General features: G+C 33.8%; 2 long non-coding RNA genes across 2 annotated transcripts; both read left to right on the top strand.

Annotated features, from left to right (window-relative positions):
• Positions 1 to 4,189: 4,189 nt before the first annotated feature.
• LOC121990104 lies at positions 4,190 to 7,185 on the top strand. The gene is made up of 4 exons (XR_006114455.1): positions 4,190 to 5,031; positions 5,167 to 5,215; positions 6,887 to 6,962; positions 7,038 to 7,185. It is a non-coding gene; the product is annotated as an uncharacterized LOC121990104 (long non-coding RNA).
• Positions 7,186 to 9,057: 1,872 nt separating this feature from the next.
• LOC121990103 lies at positions 9,058 to 12,160 on the top strand. Its single transcript, XR_006114454.1, has 4 exons — positions 9,058 to 10,632; positions 11,088 to 11,152; positions 11,223 to 11,949; positions 12,028 to 12,160. It is a non-coding gene; the product is annotated as an uncharacterized LOC121990103 (long non-coding RNA).
• The last annotated feature ends 1,551 nt before the right edge of the window (positions 12,161 to 13,711 follow it).

Here is a 13,711-nt window from a genome sequence, read left to right as displayed (position 1 = left end):
GAATTTATGCTGCATATAATCCCTTTGTTGGATTCCTTGTGAGAATTTAATTCTGTCATCGCTTAATGGATTTATGTGATTGGATGATTGCTCCTTGGCTTTCTTTGAGTGTTCAATTTGTGTCGTCTTCTTGTTCCTAGTTGACACTTGTTTTTTTTCTTCCTCAAGGAAGATTATTATGTTGGATGGATATGTATTGAGAGGACTATTGACTATATTAAGTTCTTTTCTTCCTAGCAACATGTATGCAAAGAGCATGGACAAAATCATCATCCTTTATGTGTTTTTGAATGTACTATTTTGATGCACATCAAGTTCCTTATGATGATTTCCTTCATCATCGAATCTTGGTTTTCAATTAATTCTAGTGGTTGTTTTTCCAATTCTTTTACCTAGATTTCTTGCTTCTCAACTGTTTCTACTTAGGAACTTTGACTATCTTTCCAATTAAACAACCTTTGTGATGTTTCGTATTGATCACTCGAGAACTCATATTTGATTTGTGGTTTGAAATAAATGCTTATGATTTAACAATTAGTTTGATTGATATTAGGATTATAATTGAAAGGAATTTCTTTTCTATTGTGTTACCAAAATTTTGCCTTTACTAGTAGTAATTACTCAAATTTAATATTAATCTTATGAGTGAATGTAATGAACAAATTGTGATATTTAGTGCTATACCACTATTGTCTAAAGATCTATTGATATGTCGTTGTAGTATTTCATCATGAGAAATAATTCTTTGCTGTTTTAAATTCTAATCATATGAACATATATACAAGGTAAGTTAACTTCTATGATTCTAGTTTTATTTTTTGTTCTTTGTTTTTGGCCTATTGGTTCTTTAGTTGCTATTTGAACTTTAAATGCCTTTCAGATCTTGTCAACGATATTCTGTTTGATGATATATGATATTACATATTTTAGAAATGTACTTTTATGGTTGGTCATTCTTGGCGGGAAATTTTCTTTTGCCTATTTCTCTCTAGGAAAGTAAGTACTCGACGGTGTCTAAGTTCAATCTTGATTTTTTTTGTTCCATATACAGTTTTTTCTACCTTATGTTGCTGATGATAATTTCTTTTATTTTTCTAATTGTGATTTTGTTGATTCATGAAGAAATACTGTTCAGGATTTTTCTTTTTGCAATGTGCTTTGTGTAGGATTATTTAGACAGCATTGTGTTAAAGCCTTTGATAAAGCTCGAGCTGTTCTCTATGATGATTTCCTGATGTAGTCGGAAAATGTGTTGTTTGTTTCATTTCTTTGATTTATCAATGTTTTATTATTTAATCTAATTATTGATTGTCTTGATATTTTCTATCATAGGTTAAAGATCTTAAAGGAATTTTAGTTGACCTATTGGTTCTAGGCATAATGGTTAATTCTCGAGTGATTTCTGTTCTTGAGAATGGGATAATGCTATCATTTCTTACATACTTCACTAGATGTGTATGACTTTTCAATTTTTTCATTGCTTGTATTTTTTTTTGAAGGTGCAAGGCTTTGAATTGAATAAGATGCATTCACCTAGCTGCTTAAAATCTAATGCTTTTTGATAGGTTGATATGTTCTATTTAGAGAAAATGCTTTCCAAACTAGAACAAGAAAAGACATTTATGCTCAGAACAAAAAGGTATTACATTCTCATTGCCAATGAGTTAGTTGTTTTATCTTGTAAATAACCATGCTTTCTAATTCTTTTTTTTGACACATGAGCTACACTAAATAGTGTATGCAGTCGACACATGAGCTACACTAAATAGTGAATGCAGTAGTTGAAATGGCAGCCCTTGCGTGTGCTCAGGCGGTATTGCCAATGCAACAGTAGCTTTTGTAATTGGGTTCCATCCTTTGAACTCTTGAATTTCTGATTGTTGAAACTGTTTCTCAGATTCTTTTTCTTCCATGCCAGAGAATGTATCAGTCACTAGGCGTCCTGCAGTTGTTGCAGTTGTATCAGAATGCTTTTATAGGATCAGCTCTAGCTTTATTTAAAAGTTCCTTTCCGTTGTGATGACTTGCCTTGAGTATATGTGGAACCTTTCTTAGAATCTGATTCAGGTAGCTATATTTCCTCATTTGATACTGCCAGAGGTTGGGATAGTTCGAAATTGTTACTGTCCCAGGCGGACACATGTCCTTCTGGTTCTGACCATCTGTGCACACCAGGGTCCGTAGGTCATTCTCCCCAATATCTTCTATGTTGTAGTGAAATGTTGATGTTGCAGTCATTATCTGTTTGCTGTTGTGCAAGTGGCTGACTATTCTGTCCGGCTGTTCCCACTATCACAGGACTTATGTTGTCTCATCACTGGCCTCATCAGCAGCACTTCCAGGTCTCATCAGTGGGCCACATGGTGTCCCAGTTGCCGGCAAGCAGTGCAAAGCTTCAATATAGATTCAAAATGCAGCTGTAAATCCACTTCACTCCCATCTGGTAAGGTTGTTTCATTGTGGCTGGTAGATCAATTACTTATTGCTATGAAAAGGAGGTAATCATTTTTGAATTGGAATTTCTTTTTATTACAACCAATTTACCTTTTAATTTTTTATTTCATATAGGAATTTTTGTTCTTTTATCTATTGAAATGGGTTGTGCAAAATTAATTGATTTTTTTATTGCCTGGAATTTTTGTTCTTTTTTCATTACCTTGGTAATTGTAGTTGTTAATCATAGAATTGATGGATTGAAAGCACATGATAAATGCCAAATATGATAAATGCTTCGTCAATGATAACTCAAAGAACAAAGCCTTTCTTAACTTTATGCTAAAATTTGGCCACTAGATTGGATCCATTCTCATGCCCTTGACATTAAGTCTTGTAAATCATCACATATGTTATGTTGCCTCTTCAACTCATGACATCCAGTCTTGTAAATTTATCACATATTTTATGTTGCCTCTTTTGTTTTTTTCCCACTTTGTAGTTTTTGCTTTTTATATTCTGTTATTGATATTTCAACAATGTGAAGTATTTAGAGAACTTTGTGAAGCCAAAATGTCCATGGTTGGTTGATTTTGTTTCTTTTTCCCCTCTAATCATTTGAAATGCTATAATTAGTATGTTTCCATGAAGTATTCATCATGAGTTTTTTTTTTTGAAGTTTCGAAGATTGGACTACAATATATGTCAAGGTTTAAAATTTCGACCCGTGTCGAGGTTTCGGTTATGGACTGGAACGATATGATTTCGGTACCGTATCATGCCGTGCCGATATAGTTTCAGTATTTTTTAAATATAAAATATATTAATTTAAAACTAAAATATTTAACATAAATATTTTAAAAAAAATGATAAAAATAATCTTTTAAAAAATAAAAAGATATGAAAATAGATAAATAAATAAATAAAATTTTTATTATAAATTATAAATTAAAATAAATGAAATATAAAATTATTTAGATAATTTTATTTGGGTTTAATAAAATCTCTTTAGATTATATTGATCATAGCCATGAGTTGATTAAAATAATTAACTTAAATTTAATTTAAAAAAAATCTGAAATCTGACACCACTCGCGAGCCCGCTCAACTTCGGCACTGTCGCGGGATTACGCGACCAGCCATGGCCGCGTGGATTGCGTGACTCCTTCGGCGCGACCACGTTGGCCATGCAATCCCTCTACAGTGACCGCAGGGTCACTTCCGCGGCGGCAATGGAAGAGTTATGCGACCTCTCCGCTATTGTTGCAGGGTTGAGCGACCCTTTTGCTGTGACCATAGGGTCGTGCAACACGTCGCACCTGTCGTGGGTCTGGTGTCGGGGTCATGCCGGTGCCGGTTGCCGAGCGGAACGAGATGTTTCACTCGTTTCGACCGTTTCGGCACAACACTTTAAACCATGATATATGTGTGTGATAGTTAATGAATGACTTAAGAATCATGCTCTTGTTTCTTGAAACTCAGTACGATTTGATCTTTCTAGGTAAAAGTTATTTTTGACAAGCTTCTTCTTTCTTCTTTTGGTTCTTTTAAGGTTTGAAGGTCAGATTTTGGTGTTCATTCTCTCCCCTTTGGATGTTGTTGTAAGAATGTTTCTCTCTTTTCTTTTAGAGCTAACTACTTTTGTCCTACTTTTTATTGGAGTAATTCAACGACATAAATTGATTGCAATAGATAACTCATTAGTCATTATATAGGTTTCTTAGTTTTGTTGCTTGATATGATATTTTATGGGCACTTTGATAGCTCATTCATACGACTGCTTGCTACTACCATGCTTAGTGGGAAGAAACTTGCCCAAGCATTGGTGAGCGTAGATATTATTTGTAATATGATTTTCATATTCAACTAATGGAATTCAATTTGATTGAACATCTTTTTAGCTCCCTACTAAGAAAAGTGCTATTGCAAAACCGCAAGTGAAAACAATAGATGGGGTGGAACAATCGAAGGATTTTGTTGAGATTGAAGATGCTGAGATAATTAAAACTCCAATTCTATTTTTTTTTTTGAATTAAAGACCACTTGTTTTATTTTACATGGAATTAAATTACAAAGATGGAAAAAAAAAGCTAATGTAGAATAATTATTCAATAAATCTTTTGGGTATATTTCGTTGATTGCGAAATGAGTTTAGAGAAAATTGAAGGAAGATTGGGATCACACGTAAAGGTGGAAATTATTGGATGGAAGGTAATGAATCCTTCCACAAAACCTTCACTTACTCTAATTGAAGCTACAACATTGGGAGAAGTCGACAAAGGAATTAGGGAGCTGAAAAATGATCCTCTTGTAGAATTGCTTTCACCAAAATGGATTTTCACTTCTGCATATACAACCAAGTGAAATCTTTTTGTTAGAGGAGGCTGGTGTATTGGTGTGCAAGGTTGCCTGTTTGAATGAGTAGAATTGGCAGCTAGTGGCTTTCTCCAGACAGCTCTTGATTTTGTTTGGACTGTCCATAGGTTTCCTTCCTCTTCCAATTTCCTATCTTGAATAATTGCAGGAGCATCTACTTTGAGAGCAATAGAGGCAATTGTTACTTAACCTGAAATCAGACATTGCAGTAAATCTTCTAATGTATGTATCCTCATTAAATTCATGCAATGTTCTAAGTTTCATGTTGACCTAAATTCTGTTTTATCCTCCATAACATGGAACATCTATCCTGTTTGCATTCTTTGTTTGATATGGGTTACTTTTACCACTTATCAGCCATATCAAGAGTCTACCAAGGAGAAGCGTCGTTCACAAATAGCTCAAGGTTCATTTTATCATTCAAGATTATGAATGTTTCCTTCTCAAATTTTTATTTTTGATAATTTTTTATACTGTCATCTCTTTGTCAGATCTTGTTTGGTTGATTATGTCTATTGAGCATCAAGAATATATATTGTTGTTTATATTGCATGTTTTTATAGATCTTATAGACTTGATGAAACTAAAAGTGTAATATTTGAAAACTAAAAAGATCTGTATGTTATTAGTTAATTCTAACAAGTAGTATATTGTAAGTGGCTATAAAACATTGCTATTTTGAGTTTCTTCTAGTGTTTCACTTTTGCCTATCTCGAGAATATATGAATTATACATAGTTTTTATTGAAACCACCAGATGATGTATTGTGAAAGTTGGGGCATTGGTCCCCAGGGCGTAGCACAGATGGGGAGTGCATGGTTCTGTGGCTGAAAGGTCCAGGGGTCGATCCCCGGGGTGTCACTACCTGGGGTTAACGTCTCCGCTATGCACTTTCCACCTGTGTACCTGCATTTACCTCCCTCCATATCCGTGAGATCGGCTCTAGGGGGGCCGCTGATGTGGCGGTTCCACATTTTTGTGAAAGTTGGGGCATTGAATTGATTTTTCGCCATAATATTTTTTAAACAATCTTCCTACACAAAATATTTTTTCTTTTTATGATATTGCAAATAATCCTTTTTTTGTGCAAACTATTATAGATTTTAATATGGGTTGCTTGAACCCTGTGAGTAGGATTGTACTGAGCAACATTATTTGGAAACAACATAGTGTCCTCAGGCACATTATCAATAATTCAATTTTTTCATTGTTTATATTTTTGAAGGTGCAAGGCTTTGAAATTGAATAAGATGCATTCACTTGGTTGCTTATAATCTAATGCTTTTTGATAAGCTGATATGTTCCATTTAGAGAATGCTTTCCAAAGTGGAACATGGAAAGACAATTATGTTCAAAACAAAAAGGTGTTACATTCGCATCATTGTCAATGAGTTAGTTTTCATCTAGAGAATAACCATGCTTTCTAATCTTTTTTTTTAACACATGAGCTACACTAGATAGTGAATGGAGTCATTGAAATGGTAAAAGAAAACTATTTGGTAATCAGCTGACTGGAGTTTGGTTATACATGTCACTTATATTCAATACACAAGCCTATTGTATATTTATGCTATTATCATGCTAATCATGCTTGCATATTCGTTGCTCTTTTGCAAAAAATAAATTTAAGGATTTGCTAAACATGCATATGTACGCAGATTTATCCTTTTCCAATTGTTGTTTAGTTTTTTTTTTGCATCTTTGTGTAATTTATGTTTTTTACACAAAGTACACAAAGTTATTGGCAAGCTACTAGTTTTAATATCATAATCTTTGTTTTTACTTTTCTTTCATTGCCTTCATCATGGTTCTACTCATCCTAAAAGGGTTTGATGATGTTTGATATATAGAGTTGAGGAACCATTTGAAACTTTTAATTCTTTTTTTCTTGAGCCACAAAGGCTAGGCCAAACACTTGGAATTCCTAAGAATAGTGTAAGGAAAAACACCGAAGCAGGAATATGTGTGAGGTTTTGCTTTCTAAAAGCATGATTCTTCTTTAATCCAAAATATCTATCAGCTTAATTTTAGTTGTTTTAGTTCTTCGTATTTTCTTTAGTCCACGGTTATATTTCAGGCGTCTAAGTTGTGCAACCTTCTTCTAAAAGCTGTATGGAATGCTCCTGCATTAGGTGACTCATCATGCATTATATGTAAGAGTATCTTTAGGCTTTGAACTTAATTAGTTTTTTTTTTGTAATGCAACTTTGTGTTTTACAATTTTGTAGATCCATATTGTTTACAATAAAATCGTGGGATGCTTACGAGAAGAGGATTATATTAGTGACCTGTAAGTATCCATCATGGGTACCATTAAGTTTTTATGTTTAAAGTTTTATTCATGATAGACATAACCTATTTTGTTTTATTTACGGCGAGAGAGATGCACTTATTATGCCTAAGAATTATGGAATTCTTCCAATGGTCCTAGTAGCCATTATTCTTGTTGGCCAGCAAGGTATTTAATTTTTGCTCCCCCACATATTTGGTATTTTCTTGTGCTTTATAAGGTAATTTCTAGTCTTGACTAGAGATATTTGTTGCCAGAGATACAACAACAAATTTCAAGGATTCACAAGATGACCTCTTCTGGTCCAAGATATCAAGAGATGAATACATGAGATATGCATTCGAGGAGTGTTATATATATCATAGTATTAAAGTTATTTTGATGTTGGTATTTGGACATCTGTTAACTTTTTTTTAGGTGGAGAGAATCTACAAGGGTATACATATTAGTAAAAAGAAACATACAAGCTTCAGGTTAACCAAGTTACAGTTCGTGACGCCCAGAATTTTTTGCTTTAACTGGTATTCTCATATTCTCTCTCCAAGCAATTTGCACTTTACTTATCCAATATTATTTTATTTACCTTTTTTTTCTTCTATCAAATGTTCATCTACAAAAAAAGTTGTGTTGGGTTCCATCAAATTTTGGACGTTCTACTTTCTTGCCATCTTAATGTTAGCTAACCACTACTTATTACAAAGCTGGAGCTGTGTAAAAAGAGACAAATTTATCTAGTGGTGACAACATCCAAAATGGAGACAACATCCAAAATGGAGAAGTAGTGACAAAGTACAAGTGGTAGCAACATTCCAAGATAGTTGTACAAGCATCAAATCTAGAGGAGGTATCATTATTGTTGTATGTCTTGGTTGGTTCTTGGATATAAATATCTTATGTCTTGCATATAAACCATTATAAAATGATAAATGATTTATTATAAAGACTAACTGTTATTATATATGATGTCTGTTGATTGCATATATATCTTCAAAAATAAGATGAGTAGAAATTCAGGATGAGTATTTATCACTAACCTTGTTAAGGCCCAACAATAAGTTCAATCTAGCCTAAAATGTAAGGACTTCCATGAATCCCTCACAATTTTTTAACATACTAAGAAATCTAACTTAGCACTATAACACAAACAAAAGGGTCAAGTTTAACCTCCAATATTTGTCTCTTACATACGTTAACATGCCTACATTGTCAACTCATGCAACCCAAGAACTTAATCTGACATAGAAAATAAGTGCTAATAAGATAGTTGTTAAAACATCAAGTTAGCTTCTAGCTTAGTATGCACACAATGAAGATTGATTTATATAACAATTTGATCAACCTGATATAGCCAAATTCCACAAAAAATGGACCAAATTGATAAAGAACAAAATAACATCTCACAAATATCATACACAAATATTAGAGATTAAATTATTATTTTATTGATAGAAAAATATCAATACATTAAGCGACGACTCTTTATAAACTTACTCTAAACTAGTAAAACTAAAAAGAACTTTAACAAAACTTTAAATATATTAATCTTTTTGATACCAAAATAATTGTCATAGTAGAGTTTCTCCCTCTCGCAAATTATAACAATTTTTTTTCTTAGCCACCTTACTCTTCCCACCATTTAGTGAGTGCTTCTTATCCACACTTCCCTTCTTCCTCTTCTCTTCCATTATTTTGTGTTAATGGCTTGTTTTTTAAGAGTATTTGCTCAACTTTTCCCTCTCATTCTCTTAGTAAGCTTGTAGAGGTTACAAAAAAGGTAAGTAAACTTTCATCCCTTTATTCGTATTTTTTATACTTTATGCTTGTAGTGAGTGCTAAAATTTTCAATAGAATATCCTGTATGCACTAGGTAACAGACTTATTGCATGCAAATCATAGGTTTAATGCATTCTTTTGTACCAAGAAAGAAATAATTGATCAAAGCTATATTGAACAAAATGAATTTCTGGGCCAGACTCCTATTTCTTCTGGCAATGCTGAAACTCAACATGTGTCAGCTGAAGCAAATAATTTGGATGGTGTTAAGAACTTGATTAAATAAAGGATCAGGTCTATCTAATTCATTCAAAGAGCCACATTTGCACTTTGATAAGGAAAATTGTAAGTCTGATACCACCTTATTTTGTTTTGTTAGATTATTCATGATTCCAACTTATCAAGATTTCTTGTTATTATTGTTGAAAGCTGTTAGTTATAGGACATTCTAAAGCATACATCATCACTGTTCGATGTTATTTTGTATTTCTCCTTCAAATGAACTATACTTGTAGATATTAAATGCAATATTTCTTTGCAAATCATGGCATAGATAATGAAGAGAACTTCCTGAGTGAAATTTCTGCATTGATAATTTTCAATCTTGGTTGGACTAATACCAAACTTCTGAGTTGGATCTATATAAATTCTTACCCTGTCAAGTGTCACCTCCAAGAAATTAATTATTCAAGGAAGAATGTATTGAAGGTAAAAGAAGCTTGACATTCAAAGAAACTGGTATAGATAAGGTAGATTTTGTTGGACACAGGAGGAAATCCATTAAAAAATTAATCAGATTGGTGATGTCTTATTTGCACACTTGCAAGAGAGATGTCCATGTCTTCACTATTTTGGACATATTCACCGCATTTAATTTGACCTTAGCTAAAGGGCTAACTGAATCAACCATAGCCAATCTTGACTAACCATGTTCAATATTAAATTTGTTTATGAATCATTCAATATGCTTTTTCTCATTTCAGGGCACAATTTCTGTTGTCGGCTTTTTGGCGTTTTAAAAATAGTTGTTGGAACATTGGTAGAACACAGTTTCTTATTCCTTGGTGTTGGAGAGGTTTTACTCCTAATCTCAATTGGTTTATTTGGTCTATTGAATGTGTTTAACACTTTAACTTTGATTTTTTTTCACTTGTGTATTTTCTTGTGAACATCTTAGTTTCCCATTCTAGGAGTATGAATTCCTATTTACTTATGCTTCGTCCTTGTATTTCATATTACAAATCTTGTAATGCATATAATTATATGAGAAATAGATATAGGAAGATCATGTCTATTAGGATTTTATTTATGAGGTGGGCTTCTGCTTTTTTAAAAAGAGGGTAGAAGATAATTTTTCCGATTTGGATCGAAATCTACTGTTTGCCATAATTTCGCTATGCTACTTAGTGCTAAGTGTACATGTTACATTTTATGTGACTTTAATTATTGCACTATGTAGGTACATGTTTCAAGAGTATTTTAACTAATCTCAGTTAAAATATTTGTTCTGTTTATACGCATACTTCTTTAAATCTTTTCCTTATCTTGATTATCAATACAGGCTGGTACCATAGCTCTAGAGATGTTAAAGCAGGTTTTGAACTTAGTCTTTTTATTATGTGCATGAACAACGTTTTGGATGTGATGATGATAATTTTAGATATTGGCAAATTTTGGTTGTGGATTTCTTATGGTTGTTGTAGACAAATGGTGCTCCATTGGAAGAGACTCGCAAGAAGTTATGAATGGTCGATTCTAAGGTAAGGAAGAGAATCTTGGACCTTGGTTATACTTATTACAAGCATACAACTTTTAATTGTTTTACTTTGTTGTTCATTGTTTGCATTGTGATACCCTTTCTGGGGCTTAATTATGAGCTCACACAAGGATTCCCTTCAACATTTTAAGCAACCTTGGGCACATGATCATGAACCTGTCAATAATCTTGTAGAAGTTATCAAGGTATTGCTGCCGCAAGTGCCATTCTGGTTTCTTGGCAGGTGGTTTCATGGGCTAAATGTTTACTATGCACTTGTATATTTTCTCTCTTACTATGTGTGACTCTTAAGCTATATCATTGTTGATGATAAGAATGCTTTCTCCAACTCAGGCTTACTCTTTTAAAGTGGTTTCTCTAGTGGTCATGTTTTCATTTAGTTCTTCTACAAGTATATATTACAACACTAATACTTTATCTTATTTTTGTTGTCTGAAGTTTGTACAAATTCAAGCGGACTTTCTACTAAGGAAGTAGTTGAAGCGATGGCTAATTTTAATGAGGTTAGCTTCTACACCTAGACCTCTACCAAATCCTTACCATAATGCATTTTTACGATTTAACTATATTCAGATAGTATTAGATCCAATGCACGAGTTCCCTTGCATTGATTTTGGCTCAATCCAACCCTACCTCTCAATCAGAATGTAGTGTAGAAGAGGCATATACGTGGAGTAAGGTAAGTTTTCTCTATCTTTTTGCAGCAATAGTTGCATAATTCATATTCACAATTTACTTTGGTAGTTAAGAATTTGGCTTTCATTCACATGGTCAAGCAATATTTGCTAGTGGGAGTCCATTTGATCCAATTGAATATGATGGAAAAGTTCTTGTGCCAGGATAGGTTTAAAATTTTTATTTGTTACAAACTAACCTTTGGTGTTTCACTTTCTTCTGGTCAAATAATGCATACATCTTCTCGAGATTTGGCCTTGGGCTGGTGATCTTCGGAGCAACCCATGTGCACAATGATGACATGCTTACGTTCAGCCTGAAAGTTCACAAGTGGAATCACCATTACTATATTTCTATTTTTGTATATCAATATTTCAAACTTGTTCCATATACCATAAACCCATCGGGAACATGTTTAATCGACTTTGAAATTTACTTTTCCATATATTCCACAAAACTATGGAAAGTAGAATAATTGTGGTATCTTTTGTTGGACAACAAAAGCTTTAACTCCTAATGACGTAGGACAACTTGGACAAAGGAATGGTCTACCCACCATTCCCCAACATTAGGAAGATATTTGCTCATATTGCTGCGAATGTTGCAGCAAAAGCATATGAACTTAGTGAGTTTCTTCTTTGTCTCTTTATTCAGAATGCATAGTCTATCTTAAACTGTGCTAAACTATCTATTGTCCTTTAAGGATTGGTGAGTCGGTACCCACATCCCAAGGACTTCATGAAGTACGCGGAGAGCTTCATGTACAACTTTGTTTATCACCCGTATAGATGATTGGACAAGAGGGCTTTGCGCATATTAACAGTAAGTCAAGTGTTAAATCAATACATTTTCTAATTATTTGACCATTACCCTTTACAATGTTAACTTGGAGTTAGACTTGTGTTTTTCTTTTTATTTTCTTTTTCTTTTTCAGAATCTATTTATGATGGTAAGGTCTTTTGAGTGCTTCCTTCTGTTTGAAGACTTGATGTTGGTACTTCTGTGTCAAGGGAGACTTAAGTGTTTTTTTATAATATTTTTTTATAATTTTTCTGACCCACAATTCACCTTTGGTGTTGTTTTCATTCTTAAGCTTCCAACATGGTTCATCCTTTCAAATACACTGAGCATAGAACATCAGAACAAACGTATACATGTAGTAGAAAAATCAAACCTTCCATGAACACAAACAATATAGCCATGCTTTCAACTAAATCGCAATTCAAGGATCAAGAGAAGGCTAAGAAGCTGTAGAGCATTGTTGCCACAGTGATTTTGGCCGGCCATAACTTGGAGCCCAAGCTTGGTGTGGCCGGCCATATAAAATAAAGGGGATTTTGTTTTTCAAATCTTTTCTTATGTGGAAATCATGGTTTTAAAAGAGAGTTTAAAATTTAAATCTTTTCCTTTTTTTTTGGGAAGGTAAATGTATTATACTACAGAAATTAGAATCATACAAAGTACAAAGTACATCACTTGATGTCTACAAAGCGCCAGACATGGATCTGGCCTTTGTGAAACATTCTCTCAACACAAGGTACAATGCCCTCAAAACGTGATCGGTTGCGTGCCTCCCATATAAGATAAATCATCGAAGATACAGCAAGATACCGGGCCTTGACTTGTCAGCCTTTACCGTCATAATGCCGTTGAAACACATCAAGTAATTTGGTCATGCTAGTGATATCAAATTTGATGTCCATCCATCTCACAACCCTATCAAGAAGAGACTTTGCAACTGCACATTCAAAGAAAATGTGACCATTGGACTCTTAATGGTGTTGACATAATGCACACATCTTGTTTGGCACGTATGACAAAGTGTCTGCTGTCCTTAACTTTCCATGGGCAAGCAACCAAGCTGTGAATCGATGTTTGGGCATTAAATTTGGCTTCCAAATCACTGAAAACTAGGGAACTTTGGGCATTTTCGGCCTGAAGAAGTCATAGGCCAAAGCTGTCCCATTTTCCCCTTCCACAAACCATTCTGTGAGCTTCATCTTTGCTACTCCAATTGAGGTGGTGCGCGGTAGAAGAACATCTCTAATCTAAAGTAAACATTTGATGAGGGGAGAATCTGAACGCTTACCAAAAATCCACATAACGGAGATAGTGATGATGAATCCATTTGACACAAAGAGAGTCCCTCCCGCTTTGTATGTTCCATAAAGTTCTACATAAGAGAGCCATATTCCATGCTTGCAAGTCACGAAGTCCATAACCTCCTTCCTCTTTTGGTAGACATATAGTTGACCAAGAGATAGGAGGGTGCTTTGTAAACCATACAAAAGATCGAGAAATCCCATAGATCTTATCTATCACTCCACTAGGAATAGGAAGAATGGATAACCAAAAACATTCAACACCTTGGAACACCGATCTTACTA

This window comes from Zingiber officinale, chromosome 6B (assembly GCF_018446385.1).
Source record: "Zingiber officinale cultivar Zhangliang chromosome 6B, Zo_v1.1, whole genome shotgun sequence".
NCBI classification, from domain to species: Eukaryota; Viridiplantae; Streptophyta; class Magnoliopsida; order Zingiberales; family Zingiberaceae; genus Zingiber; species Zingiber officinale.
Note: the sequence above shows the minus strand (reverse complement) of the source record. Positions and strands in the feature narration are given on the sequence as shown.